Genomic DNA, 27,646 nt, shown 5'->3' on the forward strand with positions numbered 1-27,646 from the left:
ACCTTATGAAGCTTACTGCACAGCTGTCCAGTGCTTTATGGATTTATCACGTTGAATCACACCTCTGTACCTTCTGACATGTGGACTGTGTGTTCTGCTGTTTTTACCCAGGTGCATCACCGTGGGCATGAGAGCCCTGAGACGGACTATGCATGATGTAGCCAGCAGCCCTTAACATGCTACTGCCCGAGCAGGAACAGAGCAAACAATGGAAGGCTCTTTAAGGAGTAAAAAGTAGGCCAAATTCCTTACTTGACAACAAACATTCCCTTTGCTCCTTCAGTTAAGGAAATTTGCATTTAAGTGCTTAAATGTTAAAGACAAAATGATCTTACTGTACAGAACTTTCTTCTAACAAAGTTCTCCTTCAGGTTTCCAGGAACAGCTGTTGTGTGACGTACTGTATATGTACTATGCAACTTCTTGTTTTTGCAGATTAGGAACTTAATTCTCAGGTCCACTCAGGGACAAGGCTGGTAACAGTGCCAAGAGTGGGCAGAACAGATGATGTTATTACTACAGGTGAACCAGCCATAGGGGATCTTAGTCAGAAATAACCTGCAACGCATGCTGAAATCTCTACTGTAGAAATAGTAGCTATTCTAGATGGGAATTGAAAGACTAAACGGAATTACACCTCTGCAGTCGTTCTTCACCAGTATGCGTCTGTAGATTTTATTCTAGCAATAAAATGAAAATTTAATGTACAATAAATCTGGATTTCTGTGAACTGTGCCAAAACAAGGACATAGCCTAGCTTTCATGATTACCCTCGATTGCCTGTGACCTTCATTTATGGTTTTGCTAATTAACATCTATTCATTTTAGCCCAAGTAAAATTCTGGCATGGTGACTGAACTTTGGCTCTTGTCTGTTTTTAATTTCTCCCCAGGGATGAACTACTACTCTATGTGTCTTATTTCTTTTATAGAGCAGCACAATAGAAGAGGAAACTCTTTCCTTAATCCCACATGCAAGGTCTGTTAGTTCTTTAAGTGCAGTATTGTGGCTCTGGGGCCACTTCCTTTCCGTCTGCAGTTGAATTTGGAAAGGAAAATCATGTTAAGGCTGTCATCTGTCAAGGAACAATTTAAATAAGTGCATTGAGGGAAATTGAATTTAACGCTACGAAGGAAGTAGGAAAAAAAAGCTGCTTACTCACTCAAACAAAACGTCTTTCACAAACTACACTGACAAACGTGAGGGATCCTTTTGGTGTATTGCTGTAGCTAGAAAAACATGTATTTGGAAGGACTAGGCAAGGGTTAATGCAAATGAGGTGCATATACATCTGTAACCATTTGTCAGATGGCCGACACATTTGTTGGAAAACTTTAATTATTGTTTCCTTTACTGTGTAGTTCAGTTTCCAAAACTGTACTTCTGGGGCTGTCAATCCTGAACACCAGATGTGGTCATCAAGCAAAGCCAATTCAATTTGCACCCATAAAGCCCCTTTAGCACATACTGTATGCACTTAATTCACAGCACTTGTTATCAAGAGCTTTATTGCAAAGGAATACTTATTTTCCACTTCTGCCTTTTCAGAGGTGACTTCTCTTAGAACTGTGACTAGAAGGGAAGTGTTTGTGTGCTGTGTGTTGTTTTCTAGAGCTGCACTCTTGGTTGTTGTTAGGGTCGCTGGAGGTGAGGACCAGAAATGCCTAACCAGTCCCCCCAGTAAGGTGACCTGGAACTGCGCTGGAAGTGCCATTTGTTCATATGAGACAAACATACTGTACTAAACTCATTAACCATTGGGAATTCTTGGTGAAACCAGATGAAAATCTCCCTTCTTTTGTTGAGGGACATTTGCAACAAGGATTGAAAATGACCATAGAATTTGATTTTTGAAAATAACTCTCTTTGCAGTTTAAAAACATTTGCATTTCTGGCAGCCACAGGTTTCAAGAGTTTTTCTTTCTTCTGCTCCCTGAAGCCCTACAAAAATGTTCCACTGAGGAACCAGAAAGAGAGCATTTTTGTGCAATGTGTACTGTTTGACATGACTAACAATCTTAAAAATGTACAGTATCTGCCGTAAGCAAGAAAATCCAGTATCCAGGTTTTGTAAAATCTGAAGAATCCTATTTTTAAAAATAAAATTGCTCCCCCTTTGCTGTTAACTGCAGTAAAACAAATTCCTTGATTGACGCTGAGGATGGAACAAGATATTTCAATTAAAACCAATATGATACACGGCACAGGACTGTGTTTATTTTACTACGCTTAACTGCTGCACAATTTGGCAGTTTAAGACGGTAAATATTGGATTTCCTGTGCTCTCATAAGCAAGTGATCAGCTGTCCTGTCAGCACCAGACATTAATATTAAACAGTCAAACAGCAAACTCCACTTCTGTTGAGCTGCTCTTCAATGCACAAGCTCAACTGTTTGCTTGAGGAGAAGTACTCTGAAATGAACGGACTTCCCTTCATCAGAAAGTCTGGACAAGGACAGCTTTCACTTTTCATTAAGTGTGGGACACTGGGTTTTCAGACTGTCAGCTTGGGTATTTGTGTTGTCTGTACTCATTTCATTCTGCATGTGGGACAAAAGTGGCATGATCATCTGGCCATGTTGATCTCATCAGGTCTCGCACATTAAGCCGGCCTGAGTCAGATCAGTACCAGTAACTGGCAACCCACTGAAGCTCAGCAGGTGTGAGCCTGGTCAGTACCTGGATGGGAGACCTCCTGGGAAAAACTAAGGTTGCTGCTGGAAGAGGTGTTAGTGGGGCCAGCAGGGGGTGCCCACCCTGCGGTCTGTGTGGGTGGGCTGTAAAACCCTTCGGATGAGATGTAAAACTGAGGTCCTGACTCTCCTGTGGTCATTAAAAATCCCAGGGCGTTTCTCGAAAAGAGTAGGGGTGTAACCCCGGCGTCCTGGCCAAAGTTCCCATTGGCCCTTACCAATCATGGCCTCCTAATAATCCCCATCTTTGATTGGCTTCATTACTCTGCTCTCCTCCCCACTGATAGCTGATGTGTGGGGAGTGTTCTGGCGCACTATGGCTGCTGTCGCATCATCCAGGTGGGGCTGCACATTGGTGGTGGTGGAGGGGAGTCCCCATTACCTGTAAAGCGCTTTGAGTGGAGTGTCCAGAAAAGTGCTATATAAGTACTGTATAAGCAATTATTATTATTATTATTATTATTAAACCACGCAGCTGCTGAACCAGTAGGTGGAGCTCTTTCCTTCGACCACAGCTGACAAACCAATCCCTCCCTCCCTCCTTGGGTGGTGACCCAGAACTTTTGCTGTCGGAGGTGTTAGCCCTTCGATAAATCAAAGTCCTGATGTTTTGCTCATGATGAATCCTATCAGACTTTGTAAACGCAAATGTGTTGTAACTCCTGTATGTTGGCAGACCGTCCCTCTGAGTTTGCTCAATCTACCTCCCCATAAAGTTTCCCTTAGATTCAATTGGTGAAGCAGTTTCTCACTTCTTTGTCTCATCTGATATGCAGTGGAGCTGTCACAATTGCAACTGTCCTTTTGTCGGTTTGTTGGCATAATTAAGAGAAAAGAATGGTCATAGGGTTGAGCTCTATGTTCCAGATATCGCTAGGGTGAGCCTGGTTCAGGTCACGTGCTGACTTCCCCATGTGGCGCTGTTCACCTGATAGGCCCGAGGTGCCCTGGCAAGTAACTGGAAAGTAGTGACTTCTGTGACCTACTGAGCATGTGCAGGCTTGCTGTGATGTCAGTGAGAGATGTGCTGCTCCTCCAATTGGCATTAGCTCTCCTGCAAGACATAGTGGAGCCAGCAAAGCGCCAGATAACAGAATGGGGGAGCTCTTAAAGAAGAGCTGAGTCTTAAAGAAGAAACAAGTGGAGACAGCAGTTTAGTCTCTTGGAACTGATCAACTCGACAGCGAAACACTGTGAAAGACTGATTATTATGTTTTTTAATGAAGTCATCATTTCCTATACTTTTTTTGGTGCAGACACTCAATTTCTGCAGTCTTCTTTGGATCCCAGTGCCTTGAAAAACATAAGTGCAGACATTCTGATGAATGAAAATCACTGCGCTTGTGTTTCAGATGAAGCTCAAATATGTTAACAGCCAAACTGAAATCATTTGTGCTTCTGCAAAGTGTGTGACCTCCAAACTGCCTCACTGTTCTTTTCTAACACAGGAAACAATACGTCTTACACAAGTGTTGCCTCTAACATTTCATTACGAAAAGAAGAATTTTGTTCTCCTTTCTATATATTGGAACCGGTGTCTCATTTGGAATATTTATAAACACACTGTAAATATTTTAATTCCGTTTCTGAAATGCAGTGGTGTGGACGTGCTAAAGTATTCAAATTTGGGTTTTGGCCCAAAGATCGCTTTAAAAATATCTTGGTTTGTTTCACTATGGCTTGACCACCTAGACTGTGTTTATTGATAGTAATGGTTCTGCATGCAGACCTCCACAGGCAGCTTCACTTTCAAAGGGAAGCTCAGGAGGACCTTGTTTTGGTGCATCTGTTTTTAGACCTGGCCACAACCTTGCAGTGTGTCTCTTGGATAAGGGCTGCAGTTCTCTGGGTAAATGCGACCACAAACTAACTGTACAGAGCCAAAATGAAGGAGCTATCCATTTTTTTCCACATCCAGCACCTTCACGAACTATAAGGATAGTAACAAAATATAACTCATCTGAGACTAGACAAATACAGTGGTATTTTTCTCCATACACAGATACGTCTACAGAGTATTATGTAATATTGTTCCTCTGACGCAAGAGAGGATATTCACTACTAATTACCTCTTTGTCTAGTCACAACACTACAGTCTATAAAAAGAATGGTTTCTAAACACTGCTGTGAAAACACCTTAAATACAATAAAAAAAAATCAATATACTGCATATATTGTAATTTACGTGCCATTATTAATACAGTTTAGATTCGCAGGGATGACACCAAGCTTGTCAGTTAGCTCCTTTAATTCACATTGATCGGAATTTTGCAATCTTGAAAGAGAATCTTGAAAAAACATTCATTCAATATGAGGTGTTATAGAAGCTCGTGCATTGCAATTACCGATCAAATCTAACAGACTCTTAGTTAATTCTTACTCATCAATAAAACTGATCAACTAACTGATCAGCCAGATGGGCTGAAAGGGCTCCTATCATTTCTCACCTGTATGTTGTAACATCATTCATCGTTTATCAAAGACTGCTTTTTGAAGAAGTACAGCTCTGTCAGGGATGAACTGATAGACTAGACCAAAATGGCTAAAATGTGAAGATTGCCATAACGTGGTAGTTTATATGCTTCTAAACAAACTATTATAATGCATCTTATGAGCCCCCTGAGATTCCATAAATATTTTACACACTACCCTATGCATGTTGCTCGGAAAGGAGAATAATCTGCATGCTTATTTTTGTTTATTGGTGTGACTCCAGGATTCAGAGCGGTTCCACACTTCATAACCAAATTTGTGTGGTTTGTCAATGACTAATGTTGCTGGGACTACGCTGTTTACCAATATATACAGGGCGTCGCACACAAGGAAAAAATATACAAAATCCTAAAAATTATAAGATGGAGATGGCAACACAGAAATTCCTTAGAGGGAAAGGATTGTAAATAAAATGCAGGTCTCATCAGGGATGAATTCTCATTAGTGAGAGGCATTGAAGTTTGTAAAAGGCAGCCATTAAAATAGTGTGTGCCTGCTGTCTGTGGAAATGTGCTGCGTGAGGTGGGAGACAGTTTTTTCCCAATCTGATCAGGGAAATGGGAATCATTCTCCCGAGGAAAAAGACTTTGCTTTATTCCAAAAGGTGAAAATGAAACTAAATAAAAGTTATCCTTTAAAAATTCTCAGGCTAAATTGGGGCCAAGAGCATATGAAATGGGGGTGACTGTTGAAAGCCCAGGAGACGGAGGCGTCAGATATTAGTCTGTCCACCCAAAATCAGCTTCCTTGTAAAGGCTGAATCTCAGTCACACTGAATGTGGCTTTTTCCTGTACAGCAGACCAGCTGTTTCTGTATTCCCTGTTCTGGTTTGTAGAACAATAATAATGGTCAATTTTCTGAGCTGAGCAGCCTACCATTTGTATAATCAAACCTGCATAGGTCACTGCCTTTTAAATTTCACTGTCATGCTAACACTCCTGCATTTTCTATTTTTGCTTTGGGAAAATATGGGATTTTAAAAAGTTAGATCGGTTACACTGGTGTCTTACTAAATTGTCCTTGTGTCTCGTTCAGGGTGTAAAATAACATACAATATGGTGACCTGTCAAGTGAGTTTAAAGAAAGGTTATTATTGGACAAGATGTCATACAACAGAAATATTGTGCAATATAATTACAGGAGCCAGAGAGCAGGCATTGTAAACAGATTCTGTTAATGATTGCCCTTTTATGGCCTGGCTTTCCTCCCATTACTACAATTATAAGATAAGCCAGAGACAGAAGACAGCAGCAATAATGACTTAATATATCTTCCTGCATGGCAGGTCTGAAAAAGAGAGACCAGCTGTCCGGGTTTGTGTCATATATTAGAATCAACACTTCAGCTCTGTTGCTGCACCAAACAATTACCCCAGTTTCTACACCTGGGTGTATCCCTGGCAAGAGCGATGCCCCTTGTGACAGGTGCGGGTCACATACAGAGCCACAGGGCACTGGGCTGAACACACTGGACAGGCCAACAGAGGCTGAGGATAGCAGCTCAGCTCTCACGCACATCCCCACTGACTCAGCAGCTCTGAGCAAGATTAATCCCTCCAGCTGGGCTGAAAGGGCACTTTCTGTGTTACAGTAATTCGCTGCTGTTCGACACCACTATACTGTATGTTTGTCTTGGAAATTGTCACTGAAAAAAGGGTGCTTTTTATATACTGTACTATTGCCTGTTCAATATAAAAATATCATTGGACTCAGTTTGAGAACAGTAAAGCCCTTTGACAGGTTTCACAGAGTATTTACAGTAGGTGTCAGAGGGTGAGTGCATATACAGTATCATTTGCAATTCAACACAATTCAACAAAAAGGGGGCAAATACTTTTACCTCTCACTGTAGGTGTGCCTGAGATAGCTCCCTATCCAACCATGACAGAAACCAACCAATTTATCAATCAATATATGTAAAATTAGGTCTGTTAGGTTTAATGACAGATTCAACAGCAAAAACCTTTCATTAAAACTGCACACTGGACACAATTGATCTATGTTGTTTTGCCCAAGGACAGACAAAAGACAAAAGACAGCTGGATTCCCAACACTACATCTTATAGAGAATTATATTTCTTAGAACCCATGGACCAAGTGGATATGATCCTAACCACAAGCATGTGTCATCCCCGGATGACAATGCCTCACTCAAGAGATGAAGCGTCCTGCCATTCGAACATGTGCTGGACTCCTGTAGGCTCACTTTGCTCTCTATAGCTCAGCCATATTGCTGCGACAGAGGCAAAGAGCTCAAGCACATCTGCAAACACTCATAAAACCTGCACAGGTCCTGGAACATGTAAAACAAAATGCTTAGTATTTAACCTTTTGGTCCAGATTCAGCTCCAACAATGAGAGAAGTAACACAGAGAACAGAAAACATTTTGTAGACTCTGCTTTTATTATTTACAGTATCACTGTATTTTTTACACTGTTTCTCTCCCTGTTGCTGCAAACTTGATCCTGTCCCCATGAATTACACAAACACATCGCAGGCATTATCCATAGCATTAGCTTATCATTACAGATGAGAGCGCGGGCTTCCTCTTCTTGGAAGTGCTCAGCGTAACGGGGCTCCGGTCCTGAATCGATGGTGTCACGCTCCTTCCTCGGCTGTCTCTCACTCTAAAAATAACACTGTAATGCACTGAGGGGGCAGTGTTAGAGAGGGCAATCCGGGCCCTGGAGGACCAGTGCAGCGTTATATTCCAAGATCTGACATGACTGCACATTAGAACAGCATTAACAGGAAACAAGTGCCCCTTCTTGGAAGGTGGGGATGTATTGATTTCTGAGAGTGTGTTTTGCCAGGCACGCCGGGCCTGGTTGTGGAGGATGGAGTTTGAGTGCTGTTGTTCACTAACATGAGTTTGACTGAAAAGTAAAAGTCCGGGATTCTTGCAGACCCAGAGAATCACGACAGGGTCCAGTTAGTGGTTATGCCTCCCCTGCTGTCAGTTATCTCACACAGAGCTCATTATAATGCACCCAGCTGAACCGACCTGCTGCTTTTGTGTCAGGTTACTGTCATGACATTCATCACAGGATGAACAAAGGGCTCTAAAGAACCCTAACCCACCGCAGAGCGGGCGCTGATTCATTTTTCCGGGACGAGATTTGTAAAGGGACGTCTGGCAGACAGGTTTATGTCCTTAATTAAAATCAGCACCGGCACAAGTAACAATCAGAGTCCACGGGCGGGCTTCAAAACAACAGCAAGGCCGTCGGCCGCGTTTGCCCTTGAAAATAAACCACAGAAGTGCGTGCAAGCGCTGAGCACACTGCCCTGGGTTTCAAAGAAAACCAAAAAAAGTTTTTCTTTCTGCCCCCCAGCAAAGTGGAAACATCACAGGCTCATCTGGGAGCATGGGCAGGACGTGAGACACCAGTGAATATGGCAGAGTGTTTCAATGCCAAGCTGAAAACTGGGACCGCGCTCACCCATTTCAAATCTCACACCAGTGCCCGGTGTAATTCCATTCCAATGCACCCTGCAGCGTTCATGTTCTGTGCATCACAGAGCTCCCTGCATGACCGCAGACAAAGCTGGCACAAGGTTTGCACAGGCAGGCCAGTGAAAGAACCAGCATCTGATAAACCTGCAGAGGCATTATCTGAACTTCAACACACTTGGCGTCTCATCTCTAGCTGATTTGTGCCTTGCCAACTGAAACGGTAGCTGTGTTCCCAGCCTCTGTCCTCAATGATGTGCCAGGCATCCTGGCGTATCTCTGCAGCAGCTCCTCACAGGTTAATCAAGCTGTAATAAAGATTTGATGTTGTAGCTAAATGTCGGTCCCAGCGTGATGCCTGGACCGCAAACCTTCTCATAACAGAGCTAATTTCCCTGTAGTTGTCACTCTTAAAGAGCTGGCAATGGGCTCTGGCACAGCAGCAGGCTCACTAATTGAGAAATAACATGGGAAGAAGGGGTCTGGGAAAACAAACAGCAGCTAGCAGCCCGTTCCTGGGATATTCCTTCACAGAGGAAAAGCTACTTGCTGCACACAGCGCCCAAGGCAAAGGGGAGTCTTTTTTTTTAGTTTTTCAGGGGTTAATTTTGTTGCTAAATTACAGCATGCAGTAAATGCTATGAAAATGTCAGAAAAACACCATGTTGTGGTGTCTGGATGGGGCTTGTGATGTCTAGCCAAGAGGAGAACTGCGAACCACCAAGAGCTGTGAATAATTTCTCGACAGGAAGCAGCCCTGTTGACATCAGCCGGAGCGGCAGCACTGCCTGGATTTCAGCAGAAGGATGTTGCGGTTTCAAGAGCTGCGAGGGCGAAAATCACACGAAAGAAAACCGGCCTGCCCTCCTGTCGCCGTGACCTGCAGGGCCTGCCCCTGGCTCCCGACAGCGGGGGCTACCGAGAGCCCTGGTCATCCCCTCACTGCCAAACCTCCAGTCACTTCCTCTCCGATGCCAGCTACGGTCAAGTCACAGCCCTCTGCTGAAGCCTGCTTCCCTCTTCACAGCACCTCCCAGAGCAACCATCTCCAGCACCTGTGACATCTTCTGCACACCAGACGTTCCCTTTGGGAATATGTCCTTTACTGCACTCATTCCTTCAGTTTTTCTAAACTACGATTCCACTGCACTTCCTCTGCGCTTTCCTCATGGCGGATCACAATGAAGCTCTGTAACACTGCAGAGTCGCTTGAAACCCTCCAACACCCCACTTCTTACCATCAGATTCCCTGGCAGTGAGATTTGTTCACTGTAATTTGAGTCTGTTTTCCTTCCTAGGTTTCTAAAAAACACACCCATAAGAAGTACACCACATCCACACACAGCAGGCATTCATCACAGGAAGGACCCCAAATGCCAAAAGTACGGATTGTTCAATACTGCACAGATACAGGATAGTTTCTCTGTTTCGTACATGGCTTGTTATTTAAAAAATGAAACGAGAAACAACACAGTCCAGGCGATACATTCAAACATAGTACAAGGAAGCAATTATAATTCAACGCTGCTCCTTAGCTTGCTGTTTAAGCAGAAATCAAACCATGGCAGGATTTTAAATGCAGAGAAACTGGGGATCTAACAAGCGTACAAAGCAAGGTAAACATTTTTTTCCTCGCAGGCCAATTTTCCCTATCTCATCCAGGCCTGTGTACCTCAGCAGGCTTGATTTATTAACGAGGGCAGCAGCTTGGAGCTCAGCCGGCCGTGTTGATGTTCGGCACATTAGCAACGCAGAATGAATCCCCTCCAAACGCAAGTCACACCGCGCACGACGATTTCTCCGCGTAAGAATGAATCGGACCGTTGATAAGCGTCTGCATATCTGCGAATTAGCAGGAATTCATATCTAATTTTACCCTCTGGTCACAGGTTGCTTGCAATTCTCAATGAGTCACGGCTGCGGCAGACAGATTGCCAGCACTGTGTTTCTCCAGCGCCCCAGTTTCCTCAACTCAGTGAAGTCAAAGCCAAGAGCACAACCAAGCGCGGAAAGAGGTAAGCAGTCTGCGCCTTTTTCCTTACAAAGTTTATCGTGGTACATGTGTGTGCTAATTTCACCATTTTCTCGCCATGCTTTCAGCATGCCCTGCAGTATGCATGTTTACTGTGCAACAAGCGCAGACACTCAGACACTTTAAGATACCATGACTTCAGCTTGGCGCGTCATAAAAGCACGGTTGAATTGGGATCGTAACGCATCGCTGCATAACATCTTTTTACTTTTGACATGGTCACATGACACTTCGCATCCCCGGCCCGTGGGAGTGTCATAAAACGCATTAGCACTGGCCCAACTGAAACTGCCGCTGACCTGTGCAGAACTCTGGTCATGCTCCATAAAAAAGGGGACTGCGTGGATTTCTGTGAGGGGTGTTTTCGTTTAAACGAGCTCCGCAGTCAAAGTCCACTTTCTGGCGGCTTTCAGGAATGCAGTTGGACGTTTTCTGTATAAATCACATTTTGCCAAGTCTAATAAGTCTTAGTCTCGTATGCAGACGCCTCTTTAACTACCACAGGCACAAGGGGGGGGCAGCTTTCTGCGCTCTCCAGGGATTTGGGAATCAGAAGCCCAGAGCCGTCAGTCCATCCTGCCCTTTTGTTCGTTAGTAGCTAATTGATCCTGCAGTCCTGCAGAATCATTTATCCTGACCCATGGATTGATCCATGGTACATGGGACCAGTAGCATGCTTACGTTCTGAAAGACATGCTTGTAAGAGGGTGCATCCTTCAGCCCAGTTCTTTGGCGTGACTCAGTGATTGGTTGAAACTTGCACACAGTCCGTTTGGGGGACTGGGTCTTTCTTAGTAGATGAAAGCGTTTGGCCTTCAGGGCATCAGCGCCCCAGTGATCTCTGGCTGGGCTGGTGTGGGCACAGACGGCGTCACCTAACAGACGTCCGGAGCGCTGAACGAGAGGAGCTGCAGCACAGTGAGCTGCCGGGTGAATGCTCCATCGCTCCCATATGGATCTGCAGAGCTGTCCACACCTGAGCAGAGCTGGGCCTGAAAACAGAGTGGGCGGCTGGCGTTCCTGCAGTTCGACACTTAAAATGAGTCAGGCCAGCAGACCTGAAGGGCTCATACAGTAAGAGAGCTTTTAACATCGCCTGCAGCCTCACGGCCAGGGCTGGGACCCTGCCTCTCCCCTGCTTTTGCTTCAACTGCGTGTTTCAGTATTTTGAATTCTGAAGACGGGGAGTAATTACAGTCATCCGTCTAGCTAACTGTAACATATTGACTTGTTAATTAAACAGGACGTTTTAACCAACAGCGTTTCATTCACGAGTCCCCCTTCTCCTCCTCTTTGAAGTGGGTTTGGCAGCAACGTGCTGCGATTCCAGTCTTTTCCATGCCGGATTGCAGCGGCTTTCAATTCAAACTCTCCAGAGCATTTGTGTCTTTGCTTGGGTGGTATTCTGGCAGTGCCCACTGCCTGGTGCATGTGGGCAGGGTTGTTACTCAGATTTTCGTGTTCAGCGAAGAGGCAAAATAAGGCATGTGGTGCGTTATCAGTTTACCGCCCCGCTCAGCCTCTGTAACTCGGGCACCACTCATGAACATGAATGCACTGCATTGCTTGTAAAGAGGTCATACGAGTCGGCGGCAGATTATTTAAGTTAGGGCAGAAAAAAAACTACAGCTGTTCAAAAATTTTTGAGGGGAATTGCAGTGAATGAAAATAACAATGTCTACAAAGAGGGCTCAAGGTCCAGAGGGAGAGCTTAAAACGTCTCTGCTTCTTTTTTTCAGTGTTAGGGCTGCGGGGGTGTGTAAAAGAAATGACCACTGAAAATACTCGAAACCCACATCGATGATGTTGTCAAAATACTTTTCTATGTGGCTCTCCTTACAGGGGGAACAGATGGAGCACACTGCAGCCCTGGACAGGGGCACAGCACACAGCGTGGGCAGCTTTTACTCAGCCGGTGGAAAGGGTGAGGAGGGAAGAGGTGTGGATTATGTGACGTGTTCCCCCCATACCTACTTATTTTAAAGGGTCACCCCCGACCCCTCCCCAACACCTCACATTATGATTCCAGAAATGCTCTGAGGGAAGAGGGCTACTGTAAAATTCGCAATTGTTTCCGGTAAACTCTATGTCACCTCTCGATTTTATGAGGCTCACCCTTTTGTTGGCAGGCGCCCCTTACAGCCCCCCCCCCCAAAAAAAAACAAGGGGGTTCCCCTTTGTTCCCTCTTGACCCAGAAGGACCACCTCAGTTCTGACCGGAAGGTGGCGTTTCTGTCCTATCATTTGTAAGCTGAAGGTGGTTGTGTGGTGTAGGCGGATATCTGTTTGATGTGCACTAGGGACTGTGAGATGCACAATGATTCTGCAGGGAAGGGACAGAAAGCCCACCACTGCAGAGGCCCTGGAGTGCTCCTTTCGGTAATTGCATGAGCTATTTTTATTTTGTGTGGTGAGCTTGTGAAGGGATACGAATGCCGTCATGCGCAAAGTCTGCGGACAGAGCTGTCAGCTCTCAAGCAGCACCTCCAGTTCCGATCACCTGAGCACAGTTCTCTGCAGAACAAAAGTAGAGCCAGTAACACCAGAGCTGACCTTCTGAAAGGACTGATAAGACTATATAGGCTGAATCCTAAAGGATTTCAGCAGGCACACTGGGGATTGAATTGCGATTCATGAAAAGAAAAATGCAAAAAGTCACAGCTGCAATACCAATGTTATTTACCGTGAAAAACAGCTAAAAAAGCTTAAAATATTTTCTGATTATTAATAAAATATCCTAACATATTTCAGATGGATCAGCAGTTAGCCGCTATGTTGGAAAAGTGTTTCACACTGTGAATGCTTTGTGAATAGTGGGGCTCTTTGCCAGTCTACACATTTAGCTTTTCCCAATTACCATAAGTCCACAGACAAGGCAGTCCTGTTGATAGTCTTGTGTAACTTAAAACAGGTGTTTGGATTTCCAGGCTGTTTGCTGCTAGGAAACAAAGTACAACACAGGTGCCTTTTTTTGTAACTGCTCCGTTATGTAAAATAAAACGAAATCAATTACATGTATATGCTGTTTCACCGAGAGAAGGAATTCACCCAGAGATTTCAAAGAAGAGAATTGGAGTTCTCTTTGAGTTTTAAATTACCTGTAACTGAAAGACAGTGTTTGAATGAGCTCCCGAAGGGATTTCGGCTACAGAATGTGGGCACATTCAGGCAGCAAAACACATCTGGCATACAGCTGGAGTTCACTCTTCTGCCTTCTAGAAGCTACAGGCAGCTGGAAATTTCTGATTTTCCAAGATGCTTAAAATAATACTTTTTGTGTCCAGCACACTTAAAAAATAAAAGCTTTCTTTTGTTATGAGACTAATTGATCTGAGATCTGATTTATTTTTGTCTTTGAACAGTGCTGGGTTTCTCATAAACTCAGTAGAAGTGGTTTAATAATAAATTCAATGTGTTTGGTTATCTTTCCAGAGACACAACCATTGAACAGCAGAAATGCACCAGTAATTAGATTAATCCCAAATCTGTGGCTGGAGAAACTACACAGGACAGAGATCTGACATACACAGTCACGTCAAATAACGAAAACAGCAGAATTGCTTTGCATGTTGATATCTAGTGCAACCCCATACAGTATGCCCGTTGATAAGAAACATTAACTCGCACGAAATTCGTAGAAAGGCAGTGCAGCCAGACTGCATTAGTCACAATAAAAACCACAAATGGGACTTTTTTCATGCTCACATGGCACAAGGCATCAGTATTCACAGACATTACAGTTTCAAGTCATTAAACATAATCTCATTACAAGACTGGGTGAAAAACTGCGCAGCCTATATTAGACCTGGGTGTTGACAGACAAAGCTATTTTAATACCAGTGCACACAGCTTTGGCGATCTGTACTGACCTTTTATTGCATGCAGATGTCTAGAATCTTTCCCTCCAAACAGAGCTGTAGGTAATAACCTGGGATTGGGCAGCCTTATCCCCATACCCACACAACAGCTCTGTTTCACACTGCTGATCTGAAGATAACGTCCTACACAACCCTCTCGCTTTTCGTTTGCTTTGCTACTGAGCTGATACCCTACTTTGCAAAACCGCTAGGTTGGCTGTTCCATTAGGGGAAAAAAAGTGCCAAATTTCGGCCCATCGAGCCCATCTGGTTGTTAGGCTCTGATTGATCCCAGGTTCTCATCCAGCAGCTTCCCGAAAGAAGCCAGTGTCTCTTCAGCAGCTTGTTCAGGACTCCCAGCACCCCTTTCGGAAGGAAGTGCCTCCTATTCTCGGTCTAAACGCACTTTCACCCAGTTTGCACTGGTGTCCCCTTGTTGGCGTTTCTGTGTCGACTTTGTCAGTGGCTTCGAGGGTCGGCCCTGTGCAAATGCACACGGGCTTGCCGGGAGCTTTTCAGGATTTGTGTAACGAAGGGGCACTCTTCTTGTTTATCCCAGCGGGATCATCAGTTGCCTTTGAAAAGGTTTGTTTGTTTGATGAGGTTTTTCCAGGAGGAAATCCATGTGCTCGTTAGCTTGCATTGTTCACACTTGTAAAAGCATGGGTATGTTGTACAGTTCATTCTCAATTTCCATTAGTACTCTATGGTGTGCACTTACACATTTTTAATTTATTATGAATTATTATTAATTTGCAGCATTACAGAGATAATATACTAACTAGAGACAAATGTGCACATACAGAGATATTAAGTGCCATCACTGATGCTGGAGTGCTATGTAACAACATGAAAGAGTGTTATTGCTAAAATATCCTATTGCACTTTAAAAAGGATGGAGTGTCAGTAGCTGCTAAGGGAATTATGATATCTACAATATTGAAAAGCTATTTGATTCCCACCCATCTGAGACATTAACTGTTGTCTAGTGACAGCAATTAAAAGTGAATGGTTACAAATATTGCATGTTGTAGCTCAAGACTGGGGTGGTACCAGGGACTAGAGAATTGTTAACATAGTGCCCATCCATATGAACCCAGGTAACTACAGACCAGTGAGTTTGATTTTTATTACTTGTCAGGTTATGGAATCTATTAGAACTAAATCAGATCACCAGTATGGAAATCACATATCGGGGAACAGTATTAGAATGATATTAAAAAAGTAGATAATTCCTAGCTAACCTATTAGACTTCATAGAACTATTGCTTATTGAACAATAATGAGCACCCACAGGGCATATGATGTGGTGTAATTAAAGTTTCAGAACTGATCACGTTTTTCATAACCGTGTGTCTGGACCGAGAATTGGTTATTACATAGAAAACAGTGGGTATGGAAAAGGAGTCAATGCTCAAATCGGGGTGATGTAATTTGTGGAGTACCACAGGGATCTGTACTTGGACCACTGCACTTCTTAATTTATATGAATGATTCTAGATTCTTATATAGTTAGTAAACTAGTCACGTTTGCAGACGATACAAAATTAAGAGCATAAAAAAACACTGTACAAACAGCAAAAGAAGTTGAAAAAGATTGAGATCAAACTCAAAACTGAGCAAACACCAGGAACAGACACATATTGGGTCTTAAGGAAATGTCCTACAATGACAGGCCGAAGGAACCCGAACAGAGGTGACTAGGAAGGGACCCGACGCAGGTGTTCAGAATCGCCGAAGACATCGACCAAGCCGACCCAGCAGACTTCAGAACAAACAGGGAGACATGAAACAAAAACGGACGTAAGTGGAAACTACTGGGAAATGCATTTAAAACTGAGAACAGGAGCACGGCTTTACACTAAGGGCTGAAAGGCAGAAAGGTGGAAGAGATTCTCAGATTAATTATGTACTACTGTAACTGCCAAATGGGTTAGGTGGGCTGAGTTGTCCCCTCTTTTGTAACTTTTGTAACTTCTCTTATGTTCTTAATCATAATCCCTGCTGAGTTATGAATCCATTTTAAAGTAGCTAGCCATACAGATGTGTCTATGTGCTGTCAATGGATGATATAGTTCAATGGTTATCTAGCAGCTCACCCTCAAACTGTAATGCCCCTTGACCTTTTACCTCTGTCCTTTCCCTCAGTGCCACCCTAGGGAAGCAGAGAGAGGTCATAGTGTCAGGGTCGTCCTTCTCCTCTGTCAGTAAAGCATGAACAACATGTTGTGACCATGCAGTAGCTTTCTCCGGCAAGCATGAAAGAGGTTCCTTTTTGAAATAGCAAGGATCAGGTCTTATCTCCAGAGAGCAGGCGGATCTGGCTGTGATAACCTGAACGGACCATGTCCTAAGCATCATGACGAAGAAATAAAGCAGCGGAAGATGATAGTGATAAAGACGTTAGACATGCATCTTGTGAAACACAAATAATAATAGCAAAATATTTTTTTTTTTATCTCTTAAAGGAGAGCCCTGTCTGAGTGTTGCCACTGTTAATGGATAATTAGCTGCACTGAAACTGCATTGTTTCCCTGATGTACGCTCTACATAATTACAATGCAATCTGTAAAATTGCACCTTTCCTCCAAAGCATTTCCTGTTAAATGCATACTTTTTGCACATCTCATTTACATATTTCACATGTACATTTTCATGTTTTCATCTTTGACTTTTCGATCTGATGTTGTTCTGCCCACAAAAGTGCAGTTTCATTCATTCAGCCAAGCCTGGGGATTTCCATTACTAGAAGGCATAGACAGCCAACTATCTCTCGTTAATTATCTTTTATAATAAAATCACATTTCAGTCATTCATAAAATTTTATCTGGCTAATCCAATCACTAATATTGCCTTTAAATGTTTCTTTTAATTAAATGAAATAGTTATGACAAAAAATTAACCAAAATGGTTTTAAGAAGACATTTTATCCTAGGCAATGAGAAACAAATACATGAAAATATCAATTGTGTTCATTTGCAGTGCACAACATCAGAATTTTCTTTCATTCAAGATCATGGCAATCATGTGACTGCCTTCAATCTTCTGATTCATGTTGTCATGGTTACAGTGTTCATGTTGTTAAGACCCCATAAAAAACTATTTTAATGACAGAAGAACGAGTTAATTTGCAGTTTTTGATATTCATAAAACACAGACACACGCTCAGTGGTAAACCAATTTGGCACAGATCGACCCTGGACTCATTTCCAAGAGGGAAATTAAAAAATGAAAAATGTAACTTCACAGTCATCACCTAACAAAGAAAACATCCTGAAAAGTCATCTGGCTCTCCAAAATACAAAATAGAGTGTCTGGCTGTGGTGGCAGCAGGTTTGTAAAGGTAATTGGTTCCTCTTGTTTTGCGGCAGCTTTGTTGGTCTCTTCTGGTTGTTCCCACCTTTACGAGTCTGTGCGAGAAGCCCAGAGGCCAATGGCTGCACTGACCCCTGACCGCCTGACCGCCTCACTCCTGCAGCTCGTCAGAGCTCTCAGCGTGCTGCAGGAATCCCAGACACAGGGAGGAGTCCGGTCTAGACAGACAGGTTTACCACACTGCACTCCAGACGGATGATTATTGCTTCTCAATCTGCAGCTGCTGAGCTCTGCTGGTCATGGTGATCCTACGGAACCAGCAGGGCCTTTTCTACTTTTCTGTCTTTTATTTTTGGGAGGAAGGAGTTTGTTTCCAGGACCAGATGCTTTGGGTTTTGAACTAGACTGCTTTAAAGCCAGTAGTGAAAAACAGTCCATGTGTATAATTTACAGGAAAGGAACAAGTAGAGGTTCATTCTTTCCAACAAACAGAGCCCATCACAGAGCAGGCATGCACATACTCAATACACACGGGAAGGACTGGAAAGAGGAAAGGTGGGAAGACTCTGCAGCTGAAATGTTGCTTTTCTTTTTTCTACTTCTCAGTGTGAAATTAACCCTTATTCCTTTGTTCGAACTTCTATAACTTACAGTACTGGACTGCACTCAAGCCCATGAATTAAATTACAGCTTCTCCAGAACAGTGCTGGCAGGGTTCTCACCAGAGCAAGGAAGTCAGAGCATGTCACCTTGTCCTAACATAGCTCCCTCAGCTCCCCATCTCACCAGCGAGTGGATTTTAAAGCACTGCTCCTGGTCTTAAAGCTCTAAAAGGCAAAGGTCCATCCTACCTCACCGACCTTCTTCCTTCTCAAACTTCACCCTGTTCTGTCAGACCAGGTCAGTTCAGTCTGCTGCAGGTCCCCAGAACCAAACAGCATTCTATGGTTCGCCATGCTTCTCTGTCTCTGCTCCTCACTTGTGGAACAGCCTCCCTGCTTGTCATCTCAGACAAGCAGAGACCTTTCAAAGATCTTAAACCCCTTCTTCTCTACCGGCAAGCCTATCAACTTCCAGTACAATAAACTGATTTCCTATCATTTTCCTTCTTAGTTCTTGTTAAGTACTTGACTCCTCTGGTAGCTTTTTCTTTTATGTGAAGCATTCTGAGATTCTCTCTAAGGAAATGTACTATAAATAATAAATGTATATTATTTATATTAGATTTGCTATGCAAGTACACAATATGTAACTAACAAGTGTAAAGCAAGATATGATTAACATCCATCTAACCATCTTTCCATTATTGAAAGGCTGCTTATTCCCGGTGATGAGCACAGCAACATACTGTAGCGTATAACATCTGACATAGAATGCGTCCTGAAGAATCATCTCCAAAATAAAAATATTGGAATATGGGTCCATGACAGGGCAGGCGTGCACATACAAAAATAAACATGGGAAAATGTAGGGACACCAATAGACTTACCACTTCTTCATGAGGCCCCCAGAGAAACTCCACATGAACGCTCAGGCTCCACACAGAAAGGATTCCCACTCTAAAAATCAAAGAGGGAACCGTGAGACAGCAGTGCTAACCACCTCTCCACCTTACTGCCCTGTAATTAAACAATAAAATACCAATTATTGATATTATTACCTAACAATACAAAAATACAATTACAGGAAGACTGGTGCCTGTAGCAGGTACCAGTATGGATGAAGCCAGGTTTACTGCTGTGGAAACCGTGTGGTTGACGCTGATAACCTGGTTTCTTTCAGGAAATACAGCAGCTGCATTAGATCTAGATAATTAAGTAATTGACAAATAGGCCTCCTCTCACTTGGAACCTTTCTTAAGTTCTTAAGCCATGCAGTGCAGTGCTGATGGCAAGCCGTCCATTTAGTTTCTGGAAGCAGGTGACACTAACTTCCACAGACATTATCTGACAGGATTCTTGGATTAAGACACAAAACAAGCATTTCTAACCTTCCACACTGTCCACACAGTGTATATCATAGATATATAAGGAATCTTGCAGAATCTCATGCCAAAGCCTTAATACAGTAAATAAAGTGTAGTATATTTAAGTCCTCGCAGGCTTTAATCACCACATCTACTGCAATTTCTACAGCCAGGACAAATTAAAATGACTGCGATGCCTGTATAATATTCACGTAGTAATTAATAATAAAGTCATATTTAAAGGGACATGAACAGGTTCCTAATCTCTGCATTCCTTCTGTGAAAAACATATACACATATCTGGAAGGCAGCTCTGTGATATATTTATCAGAGTGGCAAACATTTTAAAGTCTAATGCAATCCTTAAAATAATTAAAAAGCACTGGCACGCTAAAAAAAACACACTGTATTTTTGGAATTACCTTTCAAAAGTGTAACCTGTTAAACGAATGTGTGGCTGCCTACTGCTTGATGAAACATGTAGTCTAGACATGGGAGCTGTTCTTGATAATTTTACCAAACACAGTCAGGCTCTCTTTTATAAATGACGGGGTTTTCAGACAGTCTTCCTCTGAGCTAAAGTTGCCAGTAATAAATTCTAAGGTGAACTTTTTCTTTTACCGATTCCTGTTCTCATGTTCCTCTCCGTATAAACTGTAAGTCATTTCAATCTTGTTACACGTAAACCAGAGAAACTGATACCAAGGTCTGTCAGCACCTTGTGCTCTTTGTCAGATTTTTTTGTTATTTGAAAAATAATTATATTTTGTATTTTGCCCCCCAAATCAAAAAAGAAGAACACTATTTTGGACATGCATGAGTGTTTTTGTCAAGCCTCATCAGGTGCAAATACTTCAAATAAATCAACACAAGCACTCTTTTTTAACAATGACGTGAAAATATTTTGCATGTAATATTCATTATTCGGCATGTGCACAGATAAGGGGTCAGAGGTTCCCTGTAGGGTTTAAGTGTAAAGGAAGACTACAGAATAGTTCCAGCATTTCCCTAAATGTACAGCTGTAAAGCCACACTATCAGTGGGAATTTAATATAAAGGTGACGTTTCTATGTGTAGCAATCAGCACAGTTGCATCAATAATGCTCTAATAATCTGTTCATACAAAGGAACCGCAGCAAATATTGACATAATCCCATTTTCAATTAGGGCAGCTCTTCTTCGAACCAATTCTGTTCGGTCCCAGGTGAAGTTCTGTTGTCTACAGAAGAGCTTTGAGGAGGTACTGAGGAGTGGATAGCTCGGCCTGGATGGTCTTCACAGAACTTGCCAAGATGCCAACTTGAGCCAGATTCCTGCACTGCTGGCTTACTAAACATTACACACTGGCAACTGAACATCTGGCCCAGGGCTCCTGGGAGAAGGCAATGCTGGCTGGAGCATGAAATTCTGTGTTGTCTTAGGGATGGAGGTGGGGAGGGTGCAATGAGTTAATGCATCATCTTTTAACATCTGAGTCACAAGCACAAAACAGGCAGACAGCAATGACTGAAGCCTTCTGGTAAAAAGGTTTGATACACGATGCCAAATAAACCCTCTAAGTCACTCATATCTTGGAGCAGCAGGGCTGTGGTATTTCAAGGGAAAACCAAAATGCACACAAGTGTACGCACATCTTCAAGGGCACTGAAAGGACAGATGACAGAAATGCAGGTCTCGATTTGTTTTAAGTTCAAGCCAGAGCATAAAAAAGATCGTCAGAAGGGCAAAAGATCAGTTACAGGGAGGTAGCTTTCAGTGTGGTAACTTGATATTCTGCATACACAGCAATGAATAGATAGGCTGTTCGAACATGCAGTTGAGCTTTAATACGTGAAAGCTTTCAAAACCTCCTTTGTGCGAAGGATTGTATCGGTATACACCTGAAAAAGTTTAAACTGGAAATTTGTTCAATTAACTCCATAGAACAAAACATCAGGCTAAAAAAACACCTTTTATTCAATCCTAACCTACTGGAACAAAGGCAAGAAAACATCATTCCACGCCTCAGGGAACAGCAGGCTTCATTAAGAAAGATTTCTTAAATAACCTCCCTTTTAAACAACAGGATTACCAGTCATCATTCCTGAAACCTAAAAAAAACAGCTGTCAGACTCACACCTCCCACTGAGATTAAATCTCTTAGTGTTACAAAAAATCAAGACAGGCAAAAACGCTGTGTGTTTGACCTTATTTTAGCCTGGTGTCTTCCACTGCATTGCCTGCTTAACGCTGTTGGACAATTCACAGAGGAGACTGGAGGTCATTCCTGGAAATTTACTGCAGCCTCAATTTCTCTCTGAGGAGAATTATAAATAACAGCGAGACGACAGACTACAATGTGATTATGTATTAAAAGAAGAGGAGCCTCCCTGTTGCCTTTGTGGAAATACATATTATGAGGACGTCCTGGAACAGTACAGCAGAATCCTCAGGTGAAGCATTGAAGGAAATGAGAGAGGACTGAGCAAGCATGATTTGGGTCCCCAAGAGGTTACAACTTCAGCTAAAACACTGAATGTTTGAAGAGAACAGAGAAAGACACTGACATTTTACACACCTGCCAGTACATCACCCATGTCAAGTCTTCCCCTGGTGCCACTGTGCTTGGTGAAATGGTTATTAGAACTGCCAGAGAGCTCCAAGGGCCTGCAAGAGAGTAAAGGCTCGACACAACACAGGACTGTGAACGACTGTAACTCTGATTTACCATGGCATAGGAGGTTCAGGCTCAGACAGCAGCAGAAATGCAGAGACGAGGTCCGTAAAGAGTCCAGACCAACACAGCCCAAATCTAATGAACAGTAGGCAATGGCTGAAAACCTTGATACTCACCAGTTCTCTGCCCAGCTCAAGTGTGCATCTGCTGGAGGTGTGTCCTGGGACAGGAGGAGCAGCTGGGTGTGGGTGCAGCACACAGGAACGTGTCTACATTCCCGTGCCAGTCAATCAGTCAATCACCAGCCACAGCAACTCCACACCGCAGTCCGGAAGGGTCTGCCCGGTCTGCCCAGCGCAGTTTAAGAGATGTTGCACCCTCCCACACCATGTCCTGCCATGCTCCTGTAAGGACATCCAAGGCTGGAGAGTCTCAAACTCACCATTTCATTTTAACTTATCGCAAGCGGAGAAACGTCTCAGCGTCTCATGCGAATGTGCAATCATGGGGAATCAGCACTGCGGCAGCGAGCGAGTTTGACTTTGCTGCCTTAAACATCGGCTATTCCAGGTGGGTGAAACGTGCACGGAGTTCCGAAGCAATTCGAGCGTCGGTACTTGTGAGCGCCAAGGTATCCAAGAGTAGGTGGGGGAGGGCAGTGGGGCTTTCGTGAAATCGAACCTATTTATCAGGTCGAGACGCTCTTGACAGAATAAGGCCGGTGTTTAGACTGGAGCGGTGATTTACCGCCAGGACTTGAAATATCAGAGTGCTAAACAGGTGAAGATAATTAATCAAATTTCAGGATTATATGAGGAAATTCCTGGGGAGGAATAGAAGGAATGTGTTAAAATAAACAGTCGTAACTCCAAGGCATCTACTGAAGTGCAGTAGCTGAAGTGGATTCCTCTCTAACACAGTTGAACTGAGTTGCCCATTGTACTGTACCAAGCAATTGTACCAAGGTTTTATCATGCATGGTAACCAACAGTATGATAGCAACAATACAATAATGCAAAGAAAACAAGAGTCCTTCCTTTTATTGGCAGTGAGATGTTCACAAGGCGGCTACATCTGCTACTGCATCTGGAAACTACACAGCACACACTGTACGTGGGATAGCTTTAATGTCACAGTCCATTGTAATATTGCATGTGTGTCTCAACACCCCTACTTTACTGCTGTATTGAATGTAGTTAGAAGATGAAATTTTGGCTCAGGTGGTCTTGGGTTTAAGCTCTCCTGTATGGACCCTGGTATTGGATCCTTGAAGAAGTTACTTTACCCCACTTCTTCCAGTCAACCATACCAGATAAATTGCCAGCAAGTATTTTATGACACTATAGGGACGCATGTTTAAAACTGAGAACAGGAGGCACTTCTTGACCCAGAGGGCTGTGGGAGTGGGGAACAAGCTACCCAGCCGTGATGTTCAAGCCGATACTCTGGCCTCTTTCAAGAAACAGCTGGAGGAGATCCCAGGTTAAAGGAGAAATGTGGGCTGAAAGGCTGGCTCTCATTATGAAAACCTTCCTACGTCCTTGTTTTCTAGAGCATTAACATGAGTGATTCTAGTGGAGAATCTTGTAGTCTCCTGTAAACCTAAAGTTACAGAACGAGGAGAAGCTACATTGCCGACGAAATGTTTGTGAACCTTCCTGGACTGGTCCATATACTGTTTTAGACCTGGAATGTACAGTAATTAGAATACACATGCAACAGGACACAGAAATAGCATGGTGGTAAATTGTGTGGAGGTGTATAACACCACTAAAAGGGCCTTCTCTCTGACATCTCCTACATTTACTGTGCGTTACTTCGTCTGCTACTCTGAAGGAATGTGAGTGTTCCACACCTGTCAGTCTGTCGGGACTGGAAGCTGTGCTCGAGGGCAGTTGGTCTGCGAGACCCCGATGACAGTTGAGGTGCTCACTGTCAAACGCTCAGCCAGTGAGCTGCAAACAAAAACACTTGCTTCCTGTTTTGTACAGGCCCAACGTCAAGACTCTGCAGTGCTCTGCCAGGGGACGCTGCTTTCTGGGAGACGGGAAGTGGATTTCTCCTGGAAGCTGTCTGTGTTCAGCAGCTGCAGACGAACTGCAAATGGAGATGATAACTTGTGGGACCTGATGTCCTAACCTCTGCCATTCTGTTCTAATCTCCACGGAAAAAACACTTTAACAGCTCATCTTCTTGCAGCCTGAAGAACACCTGGATGAGAAATGGCAATGCTGCCCAGAAGCTAACATGAGGTTTATTACACAACAAGGAGGAGATGCATCAAAGAGTCATTTATCAGGCTATCTGGGCAAGAGAACATCACCCTGCTTTCTAAGAGATAAATAGCCACTTACGTCAAAGAGATTGAAAACAGATTGCTACTGGGACAGGAGGGTCTACTCTAATAAATGTGTTTTGTCTCTTTGCAGAACATTTGAAATTATTAGGGAGAGTCTTGCTGATAGCCAAGGAGACATGCCTTTATCATCAGAGTATTAGAATCTCTCAAACCCACTATCTCTGCATGGCCACTGGAAGTTTTGCATGGCACTAATAGGAACTACACCAGCTGACAGGTCTAATCTGTCTGTTTGGTGAGTGGCTCCATCTGCACTTTATACCTTAATCAGCAGAGAGGGGCTTGACAGTATTGAACAATTTTCTTCCGGCATCTAAAGGGATGTTTTTCAAACCAGTAAATGTCAAAGGCAGGTACCAGTCTTCACCTCATAGGGAATTCCACACATTCATGAGCAATGAACCTGCAAAAACGACAAAATCCACAAATCAACAAATTGTGTGTGAGAGAGTGAGCCCTGTATTAGACAGACTGTAATCCAGGATTCATTCCATGCTTCTGGGGTAGCTTCAGGGGTGCAGACCAACCAACGTCTTGGGTGAAGAAATTGAAAAAGACAAGAAGGCACACCACTTACTCTCACTGTGAAAATCACTGAAGTTTAAAAGGTTTAAAACAACCTGATTTTTACAGTCCAGCAATTTATCTGTGACTTAAAAAAACCAGCAAGCTGCATATCTGTCCACGCGCAGCGTGCTTCTGACAGAGGAGGAAACCAACAACAAAGAGAAAAGGTTTTACGTTTCGTTAAATAACAGAACAAATAACAAGTTGGTTTTATCCCCCTGCCAAACACAATAAGGAATCTGCTCAGCCCTGGGCTGCTACATTAAGAGCCGATGGGCTTGCGGCCTGCCAGAGTGGCAGAGTTTACAAGTGGAAAACACCCATCAGAAGGTTAGATCAGCGCAGTGCACAAAGAGCGCTTTGAGCACAGTGTCAGCGTGCCAGGCGTGCCAGGTGATCTGTCACCATTTCCAAGAACAAAGGGAAACACTTCAGCATTCCTGACAATAAATTCCTATGTGTGTGTGTTTAAGAACCCTCTCGGTCTCTATTTACAAAGAGACAGAAAGACAGTGACAGACTAAAAGGGAATAGAGACCCATTTGTGTTTTTTCCACATATGAAGTCCCTCAACAGTTAAAATTAGGAGCATTTATTATTTTCACTCAGTTCTGTCTCATTACCCATTAAATTAGACTCGGGGCTACGGGAGAGAGAGTGTGGTGTCTGCTGCTAGTGTAAATGCCAAGCCTGTCAGGGATTTCTGGTGTGAGATTCAGGGCAAAACTTTAAGAGGCATCTGCCTGTAGCTTGCCAGGAAAAAGAAAAAAAAAACAAAGATTAAAGAAAAACAAAGTCAACCTTGAAGATCAACATAAAAGTGATTCCAGAAGAAAGGGGTCAGTGTTTGGAAAGGACTCAAAATGATGTGAAGAACAAAGTGAAACTAGGACACACACACACACGCAGCTGTTCGACTGTGCATGCTACGTCAGAAAACTTGGTCTCGCGTCTCAGTCACGTCATCGGTGTGCCCCAGCCGTCAGAGGGCGAGCTGTCGCCGTCGAGTCGCACGGCGGGGTGGAGGAAGACTGTGACCGTGAGCGGACGTGCGTCTGTTCTCTCGCTCCCTGGAGCGTCACAGCTCATGAGAGATGATATCACCTCTTCAATTAAGGGGGAGCTTTAAGGAAGCTAGACTGTTCAAGCCAGCAGTACGCCTGTGAACTATTTACAGGGATCCGGAAACCCAAAGCAGTCAAGATCTTGCTTTAACATGCAAAGGGCCCGTCAATGTACTGTACACACGATGATAAATGAGCATTTTCCCCCTCAGAATAAAAAATGCTTTCCTTGCTAGACAGAGGATTTAATGGGGGTGCACAAAGAATAGAATACTGTAGTTTTAGAACAGATTTTTCCTGTTTTCATTTCATGCACACTCTAAATCAGAGCACACACTGATTCATTAAAGATCTTCAGAGTTATTTTCCAATAAAGAGAAGTTTCATGTGGTTATTTCTTTAGCTGTAATAAATGTGTCTGAAGAAATCTTTTTTATCAGCACAATGGCACAAGCAAGAATTTAATGAATTAGGAAGCAGTAACTGTTTTGTAGAAATCTTTACAACACATTTCCTAAGGGGACACAAACAGAACAGCCTATAAACAAACATGGTAACTGATTGAGTTGCCTTCAAAGTTTAATTTTGTTCCTGGTATAAAAGCATTTTGTTTGGTCTTGTAAATGTTCAGCAAACAGGTTGCGATTTCACAGGATTAAGTCTGCCGACAAAGGCAAAATAAATGAATAAATAGATTTATTCCCAAAGCACCTCCAGCTCCTCATGATCAAAGTCAGAGAAAGCCTATTGTGTGGCCTAAAAACTAATCCCCTTTTGTATGAAAATAAGAACTCAAATAATAAATAATGTGGAATTTAAAAGACTTTTGTCCCCAGTATAAGGCAGAGACAGCTTTGATCACTTACGAGTTTAATCTAGAAAGCAATATACAACTGATTTGAAAAGAAAGATTCAGGTTTTCCATGTTGCATATACTGAGCTCTTTATAATACATTCAGGAATAAGTACAAGCAACTGCATTGATCTTTTTCTGTTCTGTTACTTCTCACTTGATATGTCACTAGTTATTTCTACACCGAAGCCATATGCCTTCATGTCAAATGTTTAAAATGTGAGTACAAAAAGTGCTCAATGTTTTCAGAAGGTTTCTTTTGTGGTGTTTAGACCATAAGAACTTCGGCAGGTTTACAGGGGTGAAAATAGTTATCAGCCCTTACTAGTTAACCA

General features: G+C 43.1%; 3 long non-coding RNA genes across 3 annotated transcripts in view; 2 read left to right on the top strand and 1 right to left on the bottom strand.

Moving 5' to 3' along the window:
• Positions 1 to 22,503, bottom strand: part of LOC148817661 (uncharacterized) — a 36,471-nt gene extending 13,968 nt beyond the window's left edge. Inside the window, exons 1-2 of the long non-coding RNA XR_016094589.1 lie at positions 22,370 to 22,503; positions 19,336 to 19,405 (exon numbers count right to left, since the gene is read on the bottom strand). This is a non-coding gene — a long non-coding RNA (uncharacterized LOC148817661). The remainder of the gene's footprint in view (positions 1 to 19,335; positions 19,406 to 22,369) is intronic.
• LOC148817662 (uncharacterized) lies at positions 10,432 to 12,596 on the top strand. Its single transcript, XR_016094583.1, has 3 exons — positions 10,432 to 10,446; positions 10,532 to 10,657; positions 12,517 to 12,596. It is a non-coding gene; the product is annotated as an uncharacterized LOC148817662 (long non-coding RNA).
• A 249-nt stretch (positions 22,504 to 22,752) lies between the features above and the next one.
• Positions 22,753 to 26,833, top strand: LOC148817663 (uncharacterized). Its single transcript, XR_016094590.1, has 2 exons — positions 22,753 to 23,038; positions 24,460 to 26,833. It is a non-coding gene; the product is annotated as an uncharacterized LOC148817663 (long non-coding RNA).
• The last annotated feature ends 813 nt before the right edge of the window (positions 26,834 to 27,646 follow it).

The sequence above is a fragment of the Atractosteus spatula genome, chromosome 20 (assembly GCF_055471065.1).
Source record: "Atractosteus spatula isolate fAtrSpa1 chromosome 20, fAtrSpa1.hap1, whole genome shotgun sequence".
In the NCBI taxonomy this organism is placed as follows: Eukaryota; Metazoa; Chordata; class Actinopteri; order Semionotiformes; family Lepisosteidae; genus Atractosteus; species Atractosteus spatula.